Below are 13,612 nucleotides of genomic sequence, written 5' to 3' on the forward strand. Positions count from 1 at the left end.
GGCACCAGACACAGCTTCTTCCCCCAAAGAAGCTGCAAATCATCAATGTGCATTACCTTTCCACAATCAAATTTCAGTAAGAATTTTTCTGTGTGGTAAGGATATTTAACATGAGATCTACCTTCTTAACGAAATGTTAAGTATACAATACAGAACTGACAACTACGGGCGCGGTACAGAACAGCCGATCTCTAGAACCTACTCATTTTACGCAACAGAAACTTTAGACCCATCGAGTAGCGGGGACAGAAGAATGGGGATATTTAACCCTTTGTACGTGGACTTCAGTGACGTGGGGTGGAATGACTGGATCGTCATCCCCCTGGGGTATCATGCCTTTTACTGCCACGGGGAGTGCCCTTTCCCCCCCGGCCGATCACCTGAACTCCACGAACCACGAAATCGTCCAGACGCTGGTCAGCTCAGTTAACTCTAAGATTCCCAAGGTGTGCTGTGTCCCAGCGGAACTCAGTGCCATCTCCATGCTGTACCTTGACGAGAATGAAAAGGTGGTATTAAAGAACTATCAGGACATGGTTGTCGAGGGTTGTGGGTGTCGTTAGCACAGCAAAAAAAAATAAAATAAATATATATATATATTTTAGAAAAAAAAATTCACTTTTAATTTAATTTAATTCACTTTTAATTCTAGACTTTCTCCCTAGGTCTTAGGTGTTTTTTGTTGTTTTCTTTTGTTTTTTTCACCAACTCTAGTCACATTCTTCCTTGTAGTAGGCGGAATAGTAGCCCCCAAAAGATACATCCTGACCGCCACTCCTGGAACCCGCAAATGTGACCTTATTTGGAAAAGGGGTGTTTTCAGACCCTTTTCGGTTAAGGGTCTTGAGATGAAGAGATCATCCTGCATTATTCAGGGGCGCCCTAAATGCGGGAACAAGGGTCTTATAAGAATCACTCAGGGGAGATCTGACAAAAAGAAGAGGAGGGGGCCATGTGACCACGGAGGCAGAGATTGGAGTGATGCGGGCACAGCCAAGAATCTTCCCTACAGCCCTCAGAGGGAGTGCGGGCCTGCCGACACCTGGATTTCAGACTTCGGGCCAAGAGCACCGCAGAGAACCAGTGTCTGCTGCGTCAGTTTGTTACAGCAGCCTTAGGAAGCTGATACACCCAAAGGTGCTTTTTAATTAATTTATTTATTTTTATCCTTTTTAAAATTATTACATTAGTTTCAGATGTACGACATGGTGATTTTATATTTTCATACATTACAAAATGACCACGGCAATAAGACCGGTTACTACCCACCACCATACAAAGTTGTTACCATATCATTTCCTACATTCCCTATGTGTACATTATATCCTCATGACTTATTTATTTTATAGCTGGAAGTTTGTACCTCTTAATCCTCTACTTTCAAAATATTTCTTGGTCTGTATTACACGGTCTTTAGGATACACTGTTATCTGTAGTCTGCACAAATTACTGAAAGCTATGTATTTCTCATCAGTATTTTATTACGATTAGTAGGACCACAGAGAGGGTTCCTTTCCTGGCAAAAGGGTGAAGTCTCCTCCTTAGCGTGTTGAAGGAATTCGTCTTCTGGGAACACGGTGCCGCCTATTTGCGGGTGATCACAAGTCAGCTTCTCCTTCCTGTTTGAGGTAACAGTACCTACTTTTTCTTGGCTTTCTTGGCTTGTTTGCAGTTGTTTCTTCTTCCTTACACACATAGATAGAAGCAAGTACATATTCATTCTTTCTAAACACAATTAATAGAAGAAACACAACCTACATTTTTAACATCACTTATTTGTTAAAATCTGCAAAATAATTAAAACCATTTCATGATATTCGTCCTCCTTGTGTGTTATTGCAACGGTCTGTCCGTGTTCTCTTCACCAGCTCTTCTCTTCTGAGTGTGGTTGTGAATCGGTCGTCTGGGGACAAACCTTGTGCCTGCCTACTGCAGCCGTGACTGTGCTCAAGGCCCAAGGACCACAGCGGCACCGGCAGCCCTCCGGGCGTTTCCTTTGTGCCTTCAGCACAGCCCCTTGCTGTCGGGCCACGACACCTTCCAGACTCATCCTGGATTTTCCTTGCTAGAAACATGGAATCAGCTGCCCTGCGAGAAGTCCTGGTTCCATGTGTGGAGAACAGACTAAGGCACAGGTGTTGGCGAGCAGGTGGTGGGAAAGGTGCTCCTGGTGCCTTGGGACCTTGTTATGTACAGACAGGCTGGGAGGCAGGCATCTCGTTCAAGTCCCACTGTGCACTGATGTCTCCCGTGGTTCCTCATCCCGCTGGCCCCCGCGTCCCTCCTCGGCCTGCTCCACTTTGCTCAGCGCCCTGGGAGGCTGAGCGCTGGGGACCAGCGGGAGGGAGCGGGGCGTGGGGTGTGCAGGAGTCAGGGTCTCCCGCCCCTCATCCTCCACTCCTGTGCCACAGTCCCAGCGGAGGCTGCGGGCTTAGACGGTGCCCGCCCCGTGAAGCCAGGGAGACCCTCGGGCCCTGGGGTGGTAGCCGCTCTGAGTCCCTCCCTACTCTTTGCAGATTCCCTTGGCTCTGCCCACACCTCTCTCTCTCTCCTTAGTTAACACTTTGGAGTGGATTTTTATTTTCCCATTGGGATGGGGAATAAGATGTCAACTTAACCCATTATGTTCTCATATACCACGGTTTTCTTATAGTAGAAGGCTTCCTCGACTCCTAAAATTTACTCCCCCTTGGCAGAAAACATGTTCTCATTCTTTGTTCCAGGGTGAGGCATACAATTTCTTAGAAGAAATGCTGCTTTTAAGTTGGCCCATGCAACACACCTAGGGAAGGAACTGGGCAAATAGGTGACCAAATAAATCAGCCCCAAGCAAGGCAGTGTCTCTAGGACCAGCTGGACTCCAGGGTTTTCTGCACATGCTAAAAGGCAGTTCTCTGCAGTTTTATTATGTGTAATAAAAGGGTTTTATTATATACAATAAACCTCAGGGGGTCTCCTTTCAGCTCCTGTTCCGGCTGCCCTTCAAGTGGTCACACTGACCAATGACCCAGATCCAGCAGAGACAGCTAAACTGCAGGGGGGCCTGAGAAGCAGCTTCTCTTCATACTGAAATGGGGAGCTGCAGTTTTCTAAATAAAGTTTATGTTTTAGAATAGTTACAGATTTACAGGAAAAATGAGAAGACATTACAGAGATTCCCAATGCCCTGCACCCAGTTCCCTGTTACCAACACCTTACACCCGTAGGGTGCTTTTGTTACAGTTAACGAATGCTGACTCATGATTGTTAACTGAAGTCCAGAATTGATTCAGATTCCCCTCATTTTATCTAATGTCCTTCCTCTGTTCCAGGACCCCACCCAGGAGACATGGCAGTTGTCATCATGTCTCCATAACCTCCTCTAGACTGTGACTCAGAATTTTCTTGTTTTGATGACCCACAGTTTCGAGAAGTACTGGTCAGGTGTTTTGCAGATTGGGATTTGTTTGATTTTTTGTGTGATGAGCAGGGGTCATGTGTTCCAGGGAGGAATCCCACAGAGGTGAAGTGTCCTTTTCATCATATTGTATGAAGGCTACGTACTATCAACGTGACTTACTATGGCTGATGTCGCTCTTGGTCATCTACTTGTGCTGATGTTTGTCAGAAGGAAGCCACTGTGTGCAGCCCACACTTCAGGGTGGGGTTAGGCTCTACCTCCTTGAGGGAGAGGATCTATGCAAATTATTTGGAATTTTTCTGCATGAGAGATTTGATCTTGTCCCCCATTTACTTACTTATTAAATCAATTACTTATATCAGAATGGACAGGTGGATATTTATACTTTGGTAAATAATCCAATACTACTTTATATATTTTTTGCTCAAATTGTTCCAGCTTTGACCCTTGGGAGATTTTTCAATTGGCTCCTGTGTCCCTTGGGTTTACATCCATACTTTGGGGATGTTCCAGGCTCGTCCTATAAACATATCCTGCTCCATTCCTAGGATCAGCCATTTCTCCAAGGTGGGAGGCTTTATAAAGTAACATTTAATATGGAAAAACTTGAATTCCTCTATTTGTGTCCAAAAAAGTATTGGCCAAACACTAGGATATGGAGGAGAGAGACTGAAGATGCTGAGAAACAGCCATGTAATGGGAGCTGAAGCTGCTCCTTGACAAACAGAAACTAGACACCTTCATTTTGTAGGACAGTTGATTTAAAGTCTTTGTCTAGTAATTCCAACATCTGTGCTTCCTTGGGGACAATTTCTAGGTTTGTTTGGGTTTTTTTCCCTATAAATGGGTCACACTGTCTTGTCTGTTCTCATGTCTCAATTTTTTGTTGTTGCTGAAAACTGAACATTTTGAATATTATAGTGGGGTAACTCTGAATATCAGATACTCCCCAGGGTTTGTTGTTGCTGCTGCTGTGGGTTGTAGTGATGTGTTTGCTTAGGAACTTTTCCAAACTATTTTTGTAAAAACTCTATTCTTTGTCATGTGTGGTCTTTGAAGTCTTTGTTCATTTAGGTTAGTAGTCAGTGGTTGACGGAGATTTCCTTAAATGCTTGGAGTTAAAAAAAAAAAAAAAGAAGGAAAAAGAGAAAAGAAAGGAAGAAAAGAAGATAAGAAAGAGAAGGGAAGGGAAGGGAAGGAAAGGAGACTCCCAGACATTGCTGGTTGGCTCTGCTTGAGGCACACCTTTAGCACTTGGCCACACCATTCACAAGTCTGCCTTAGCCCTCACTTCCTGCTTGTGCCGGGCCTAAACATCAGCCAGAGGAGAATGCCTAGGCTCTTCTCAGGTCTTTCTCAGAATGCATCCTGCCCTGGGCATGAGTATGGCCTTCCAGATTCCCTGGTTTGCATGGGAGCTTTTCAAAACACTTATTCCCCAAATCTGACTCCCCAGCTCCTTCTCCTGGGCTTTCAGCATGTCTACTGTTTGCCCAATTGTTACCTTCTGTCCTTTCAGTGTCTTCAAGGACCATCTTCCTGGAGTTGAGTTTTCTCCCTGAGAGAGTTCTGGTTCAGAGGAAACAAAGGCAATCCCTTTATATCAGTCCTTCAGGGAGCCCCCAGACAGGCCAAACAGACAAACATGACTCCCTGGGACCTGGGTCTGCTCTTCTCTCCCTGGAAGCAGGAACCCCCACTGGGAATGTGGGATGTCACCTTCAAGGCCACTGCCAAGCTGGGGAGGGGGTGGGGCAACGATAAGTTAAAATGCCCCAAAGCTCTCCTGTCTTTCTGTTTCCTTTTTCTTTGCTTTTTTCTTTCTTTTTTTCCCATAGTTTCCTTTTTCTTGATTAGGCATTTGCTTGGTTGCTGTAAACCTATGCCTGTCCTCCAGAGTTGCCAGTTTTGTCAGTGTTTGTGGGAAAAATGAGTCTCAGAGTTCCCTACACTATCATTTTCATGGATGTCAGTCCTCCATTTGAGGTCTGCACTTTTCAGGGAGTAATTTAAGGGAGAAAAGTTTGTATCTTCTTTTTGGTCATTAAAGCAAGCTTGAAGCAAATCACATAAACAGAAATAAAGGATATTCTGTCAAAATTAATGTGTGCCCTGAAATGAGGACTTGGCCAAATCTGAAATTTTTACTTAAAAATATTCCATATTATGGTTTGAAGAACATTGACTCAGTGATTTAAGAATAAGTTCGTGCTGGATTTCCCTGGTGGCGCAGTGGATAAGAATCCACCTGCCAATGCAGGAGACATGGGTTCAAGCCCTAGTCCAGGAAGATCCCACATGCTGCGGAGCAACTAAGCCCGTGTGCCACAACTACTGAGCCTGTGCTCTAGAGCCCACGAGTCACAACTACTGAGCCCACATGCCACAGCTACTGAAGCCCGCACGCCTAGAGCCCGTGCTCTGCGACAAGAGAAACCACTGCAATGAGAAGCCTGTGCACCGCAACAAAAAGTAGCCCCTGCTCGCCTCAACTAGAGAAAAAGCCCGCGCGCAGCAGCAATGAAGAACCAATGCAGCCAAAAATAAATTAATTAATTTTTTTAAAAAAAGAATAAGTTCATGCTAGTCATCAAGACTTGATCACCAGCATGTTTTGTATCCTGGTTTTTATCAATAAGTGGCATTTATTTAGTACTTCATACATCCCTAGATTGTCAATAAATGTTTTATATTGTTTATTCCACTTAATTTTTCTGAGATGGGTACTTGCTATTTTCCAGTGAATAAACAGAGACTTGGCCAGGTTAAAAACTTACCTAAAGTCATACAGTGAGTACATAAGAGTCAGGATTCAACTCAAACATTCCGACTCTATAACCATTCTTAGGAATTCATAAGCCCATAAGAACTAAGCGCTCTTTTCTCGCCTATAAGGCTTGATGAAGACAGACACGTGAAGTCCAGGTCCTGCATCTCATGGATGGTGCAGGGAGTGTGGGAAGACAGCTCTGATCACAGGCTGGAGACCCTGCCCTCAGCCCTCTCCCTTCTTACTTCTCTGCTGAGGCTCTGAGACCCATGCCAACTCCACTGGTTCTCCCAAGACTGCAGCCAAGCCAAGCCTCTCATCTTCACCCCCTCACCATCTGAATTTCCATCCCCACACAGAGGAGGCTGGACCACAGATAAAAGAATCAGAAGAATCAGGACATCAACCCTCCCATACACGAGAGACCAGTATAGATACAATCACCTTAGCCCTTCACCATCAAGAGGTTCTGACAGATCCTTAGGTAGACTCTGTTAGAAATTAATACCTATATCATTGATGTTTTATACACGTAATTCCACTTCTGTGACCTATCCTGACAGGTTCAAAGATTTATCTGTTGGGAAGCTCATCAGAACAATATTTATAACAGCAAGTAATTACATACAACTTAAGTAGGCAACCCTCAGGGTAGGCTAAGTGATGTGTGTGTGTATGTGTGTGTGTGCTGTGTGTGGTGTGTGTGCAGTGTACAGTGTGTGTGTGGTGTGTGCGCTGTGTGCTGTGTGTGTGTATGGTGTGTGTGGTGTGTGTGTATGGCGTGTGTGCTGTGTGGTGTGTGTGGCGTGTGTGTATGGTGTGTGTGGTGTGTGTGTGTGTGTGGTGTGTGTGGTGTGTGTGTGTGCTGTGTGGTGTGTGTGTGTGCTGTGTGTGTGTGTGGTATGTGTGCTGTGTGCTGTGTGTATGTGTGTGTGCTGTGTGTGTGCTGTGTGATGTGTGTATGGTGTGTGGTGTGTGTGTGGTGTGGAGACACATAAGCTCCATGAGGGCAGGAGTTGGTTTGTTTTGTTTCCTGCTGTTTCCCTAGTGCCTGTCTCTGTGCCTTCCACGCACAAGTAGTTCCATAAATATGTGTTGAGTAGATGAATGAAAATAATAGAACACTTTGCTGTCTTTAGAAACAAATGTAAAAAGACATGGATAATTGCACAGGATATAACTTTAAGCACAACAAAAGGCAAAATACAAAATCATAATGCAATTTGCAACTGCAGTTTAAAAAATCAGTTGGAGAGGAAAGAAGGCTAAAAGAAAATAAACTAAATTTTATCACTGGCTATTTCTAAGTGATGAAATCATGAATGATTTTTATTTTGTTCTTTATTTATTTTAATTTCCAGATTCTAAAAACAGAACAAATTACCTTTAAAAAGAAAAAAGAAAGCATCTAAAAATACTGTTCAGCTTTTACATTTTATTTCCAGATGAGTGTATTCTAAAGTATGTTAAAAGGTCACTTAGCAAAACTAGTAGAATACTTTGCTTAAAAAGTACTCATAACAATTATTTATTGACTTTTTAAGGATTACCACCTGCCCATGGTTACCTATTGAAGGAGAGAGAAAATTAGGAGTGACAGATGGCAGATAGATTTCTTTGGATTTTTAAAAAATAGATTTGACTTTAGAATGATGTAATTATTTATATCATTTATTAAACAAATTTAAATCTATTTTCAAAAGCCATCCCTAAAAATCAAAAGCAAACAAAACAAACCTGTGTATCTATTTGGCAGCAAAATGACTCAGAGAGGAATCACGCTAAGCTTTAAAACACAAAAATTTAACCATATGTCCAGAGTAGGATGGTCCCGAAGGACAAAAAGGAAAAGCCTAAAAAATTCTAAAACCATTTTCATGATGGTGGTTGTGGCAGTGTTGTTACGTGTTTTGAAAGATATATCAAGTAAGTATTTTGGTTGTGAGCTGAGATTTTCAGCGCTGTTGAAGGGAGACAAGATTAATGAGGGAGGGAAAAGCCCTGTAGTGCACAGTTTGGAAACATGAGCATAAGCTGATGACTTATCTTTAAAAAATAATACGTATTTTCTAGTTCTATACACTGAGAAGGCCTAGAAACAAAGACTAACACAGCAGTACCACATCTCAGATTGCAGCCTTCAAATAAAGTAGGGGTCCTTGAGAAATGGCTGATTCCAACGTATAAGATAAATCTGGAACATCTTGTCCCACCAGAAAGCAAGGAAGCTGTCAAGACCACCAGGGTCTTGTCAAAAGGACTCAGGAGCTAAGTTGAAGAGGCTCCCACTGGCTGCAAATAGAATGATTTGAACATCGACAAAGATATCAATTGCAAGGGATCGAAACACATGAAATATCTAGAGGTTTACAATACTTTTAAAAAAGGAAAGACCTTCAACCCATTAATCAACCTTGGATATATGTTAGGGAGCCAACTCATTATTTTAAAACTGGGTTTTAAAAAGGGAGAAGAGGGATTCAAGCAATAATCAGGTCTTTCCTATAAAATTCCTACATCTGCATTATTGCGTTAACCCAATAGTTAACGAGGGAAAGTTTCTTTCTTGAATTATCCCAGCTTTAAATAAACTAAGTATAATAGAACTAGAATATCACATTTTGTAGTATAATGAATTAACGAATTAATAAATCTAAGCACAGCTCATCAATGGATGATAAACATCACCAATAAAAGAGACAACCAGACAGCATGTGCTTCCTGATGGAAAGAAGTAGTCTAGAAGAAAGGAAGGAAGGAAGGTAGGAAGGGAAGGAGGGAGGGAGGGAGGAAAGAAGGAAGGAAGGAAGGAAAAACAAAATCAAGGTTGAATCTGATCAAACATGTAGATCTATCTACCAAATTATAGGAGCTATAGAGAACACAGTAATGTGTTAAAAATTCCATGAGGTTGAAATAAATGAAATCCAGACTGTGGCAAACCCTACAAACTACTCAGTTCCTTCAACAGAATAATTAATGTAGGCGAAAATAAAAGACACTCAAGCAATCAAAATGCCGACCTCATTTGGATCCCAATTTAAACAAAATTTAAATATCCAATTAGGGATATATGAAAACACACTGACTATATGATGATATTAAAAAAGTATTGCTAATCTTTTGTGAGATAGTGGTCTTATGGTTAGGTAGTTGGGGTACTTTTGTGTATAACTGAAAAACCCAAAACTAAAGTTTCAAAAATCCTCACTATGATCCCAAATGTTCTTGCCTGAGGTCACAGAGATAGTAATTTGTGAAGCTCAGGTTGAAACACTGTGAATTAAGGCACAAATAGGCATGAGTCACTGCAGACAAAGATCACAATGCATTTGCAAACCTATATATAAAAAATGTGGTTTCTTGATGTTCTTCAGTAGTCAAAACCCATAATCTTCAGTCCCCATTGCCATGAAATGATTCCCTAAGTGTCCCTAATTTGCTTTCATATCTGGGCATGAAAGCTGGAGTGAATGCAAATGTTCATCTTTTATTCGGGTACTTTCATCTTGGGCATCAGGCCTATTGGCCCACTTCACTGAGCAGCTCTGAACTGAGATGTCGGGCAGAATGAAACGGCAGAGAATTTTAAGTGTTTTTCTCAGCTTTTCCAGTTAGCCTGAATTGACCAGAAATGCCTTTGGGTACGTAGGAATAAATCAATTCAATATTTCATTATAAGAGATGCTTTGAGGCCATCCACTGTACCTGAAATTCGACAGCCTGAGAACCACGCTGGACCAGCATGGAGGTCCTCGGGTCCCTCAGTGACCTTGACTCAGAGGACACGCCAGGTACATCATCCCCAAAACTGACACATGACTTTAACACGAGACGGCTTTTCCCCAATATGACTTAAATCAATAATGTTCCCTTTCTGATTATGAAATGTTTTAAATCGTTGAGTCGTAGTTTCAGTCTATAGAAAATTGTCTAATTCTGTAGGAAAAACAATTAGAAATAATTGTGTGATCTAAGCCAACGCCTAAATATATGACACACGGCTAGATTTTCTTGAGTTGCTTCTTAAATTATCAGAACATTCGTAAAATTGGAGTAACTGTAGTGTCTTTTCTCTAGAATTTTAATGATTAAATGTAATGAGTCATGACAGCAACAATAACAGTACTAACAACTGAAATTGTTTGGAATTATTCTCTTCCAAACACATTGCTAGGGGCTTTACATGTTTTATCTCATCGACTCCTCATAACACTCTTACCCTTTGAGGAAGGTTATTTTAGGTCCTATCATAATGGTTTCACAAATGAGGAAAGAGGCTTAGAAGTTTAGTTAGTTTAGTTTTAGTTGATGAAATGGCAGGACCAGTACTAGAAAATGTTGCAGAGTGCTACTGAAAAAAAGCAAACCTCTTCCGTAGTTCTCCTGAAAACGGTCCATGCAAATGAACTTCAAAAAAGAAAACGTGTGTGTGTGTGTGTGTGTGTGTGTGTGTGTGTGAGATTAATATGGGCCGTGCTGCAATGACCCGATCACCCAGCACTGACCAGCCTGGGATGCATAAAAGAACCCAGACTACGCAGTAATAAAAGAAATCTGCACCAAAGAGGAAGCGGGATCGCCATCTGCTGAGGCCTCACTAGGTCTTCACCGGAAAGACTCAGACGTGGGCATCAGAGCCCCGTGCCTGTCATCCATTGGTTGGATGTGGCGGCTCTTGGACGGGGAGCCGCTGGATTCAGCTCCTCCCCTCCGGCAGCCTCAGCTCAGCATTCCCGCGCTTCTCCTGAAGCGGTTCCCTTTGTGTGACGGGTGGACACGTGGAACAAACACGACCCCCTAAAGCCGCCTTCAATCCCCTTCAGATGCAAAGGGCCCCGTGAAAGGAAGGCCCCCGTAACCACCTCCCCGCACCAAGGGCAACCCCTGGGGTTCTGCTTTCTGCCTTCTGCCTGGAGCCAGCGCCTGCCCACGGGCCCAGCGGTGGGAACTGCGCCAGGGGCCACGCTGTGCCTCTCTGCTGAGCCCCCTCTCGGCTCGGTTCTCACCTTCGCCGTGAGACGCTCTTCTCAGACCTCACGTTCCCGAGTCCAAGCTCGTGCCGCTCGCCGGACGACAGGCCAATAAATCGAGAGACGAGTTATTGGGGAAAGGAGTAGTGACTTTATCCAGAAAGCCAGCACACCAAGAAGACGCTGGGCTCGCGCCCCAAGAAGCCGTCTCGCCTGCGTCAGCAGTCAGGCTCCTTTTATACTACAAGGGGCGGGACTAAAGCCAAGCACTTCCTGGTTCCCGGCGGCCTCCGGAGGGGAGGTGTTAATTTCTCCCGCGTGCAGTCATTCACAGGTGGGCGGGGTCAGGAGGTTCCCTGGGAGCTAAACAAAGGTATTTTAGCCGAATGCTCATTTACCTTAATCTCTCGGAGGCAGGGGTCCCAGTGATGGGCCATTATGGATAATTTAAGTTTATAGGCAGCATCCCTTTAGTGATTAACTGGTAATAGGATACAAAGGTTCTTCACTTTACACTCGGAGCAGGACGGACACCGGCACCACTGTCCCATCAAGCCACCCAGCAGCGAACTCCAGCCAGACCCACACCCTGTTACAGGAGGGGGAACTATGGGAGCAGCATGTCTTAAAGAACGCTGGCTTGACAAAGAAGCTCATTCCTGATGGGAAGGTGTACACTTCTCCTGCCCTCACTCAACTCCTGCATTCATTTGTTTGTTAAAAGGACGTGCAAGTACTCATGGACCCTCCCCAGAGTTCAGAAGCAATAGACAAAACAGTGAACAACACCAGCAAAATCTTGAAATAAACAAAAAGGAAGTGCCCTCCCTTTTTTAGCGCCTAACGTCCTGATGAGAACTCTTGTCAAAAATGATTCTCAGGTGACCTTCTTTCCTGAAAAAGCCTTTATCCTGATAGTCAAATTCCTCAGTGAGGCGCCTAAGCCTGTGGCTTTTTTGTTCTATTTGACACATGGTAGGTTCCTTCCAGTTGAGAAATTGGGCTACTTTCAACTATATAAAAATGTTTGTATTATTTTTTTGGAAAAAATATATTTTCCTCCTCTTTGCTGTTCTCTTTCTGGAAATCCTATCACACTTTTGATCTTTGGTGTTGATCCTCTATGTCTTACCTGCCTTCTCAGATTTTGTACCTTCCCCATCTTCTGGTCTGAGAGAGTTCCTTAAATCTACCTTCCAGGCTCCTACTGAATTTGGTTATTTGACCATTATATTTTTAAGCTCTATGAGTTTTCTCTTGTCCTTTCTTTCTATAGCGCCCAGTGCTTACTGAATGGACGTGATGTCTTTTGGAATTTCCCTCACTCATTAATCATTTCCTTAAGTTCTTACTAGTTATCTGCTTTTCTCTTTCTGTTTGCTTTTCTCTCATTTTGCAGACCTCCCCCTATGTCTGGTGACCCTTGCTGTCTGTTCAGACATAAGAATGACCTAATCCGAAGAACACAGAGTAAGTAGACTGAAAAAAATGAACAAAGCCTCAGAGACCTGCGGACTGATAACAGAAAGTCTCATATTCATGTCATTGACGTCCCAGAAGAAGAGGAGAAATAGGTTGGGGCTGAAAAGCATTTAAAAAATAATTGCTGAAATTTTTTCAAATTTAATAAAAGCCAAAATCCTATAGATTCAAGAAGGCTAGCAATTACCAAACAGGATAAACTTAGAGAAATCCACACAAGACACATCATAGTCAAACTTCTGAAAACTAAAGACAAAGAAAACAGTGAGAGAGAAAGGACCCCTGACCTATACAAGAAAAGCTATTAAAATGACAGCAAATTTCCTGTTGGAAGCAACAGAGGCCAGAGAAAGAGGCAAGTTTTTGGAAAGAATGACTTCCCCAATATGAAATAATTTGAATAGCCTTATTAAGAAAATTGAATTCATAATTTAAGATACTAAAAAAGAAATTTCCAGTTTTACATGATGTATTCCAGGAAACAGAAGAAAAGGGAACACTTCCCAATTCATTCTGTGAAGTGAGTATGACCCTGATACCAAAACAAGACAAAGCAAGGGTGTCCGCTCTCCCACCCACACACAACATAGGTCTGGAAACATGGCAAAAACATAAAACAAAGGTGTACAGATAAGAGATGTCCATTTGCAGATGCCATCATGATCTGTGTAGAAAAGCCCAAGAAATCTACAAAAACTCATAGAACTAGAAAGTGAGTTCATCAAGGTCTTGGGGAACGAGATCAGCACACAAAAATCAACTGTATTTCTATATGTTAGCAATGAACATGTGGAATTTTAAAATACAACACACCTTATTATCGCTCAGAAATACTTAAAATACTTAAAAATACTTACCCAAACACATACAGGGTTTGCATGCTGAAAACTGTAAGGTACTAATGAAAGAAATCCATTAGTAATTTAGAAATCCAAATCTAAATAATTGGAACGGCCAGCCATGTTCGTGGATTGGAAAATTCAATGT

The 13,612-nt window shown here is 42.7% G+C and overlaps 1 long non-coding RNA gene across 1 annotated transcript in view; it reads right to left on the reverse strand.

The window, feature by feature from the left end:
• Positions 1 to 408: 408 nt before the first annotated feature.
• Positions 409 to 13,612, reverse strand: part of LOC132376647 (uncharacterized) — a 56,778-nt gene continuing 43,574 nt past the window's right edge. Inside the window, exon 3 of the long non-coding RNA XR_009506402.1 lies at positions 409 to 491. This is a non-coding gene — a long non-coding RNA (uncharacterized LOC132376647). The remainder of the gene's footprint in view (positions 492 to 13,612) is intronic.

This window comes from Balaenoptera ricei, chromosome 13, assembly GCF_028023285.1.
Source record: "Balaenoptera ricei isolate mBalRic1 chromosome 13, mBalRic1.hap2, whole genome shotgun sequence".
Classification (NCBI taxonomy): domain Eukaryota; kingdom Metazoa; phylum Chordata; class Mammalia; order Artiodactyla; family Balaenopteridae; genus Balaenoptera; species Balaenoptera ricei.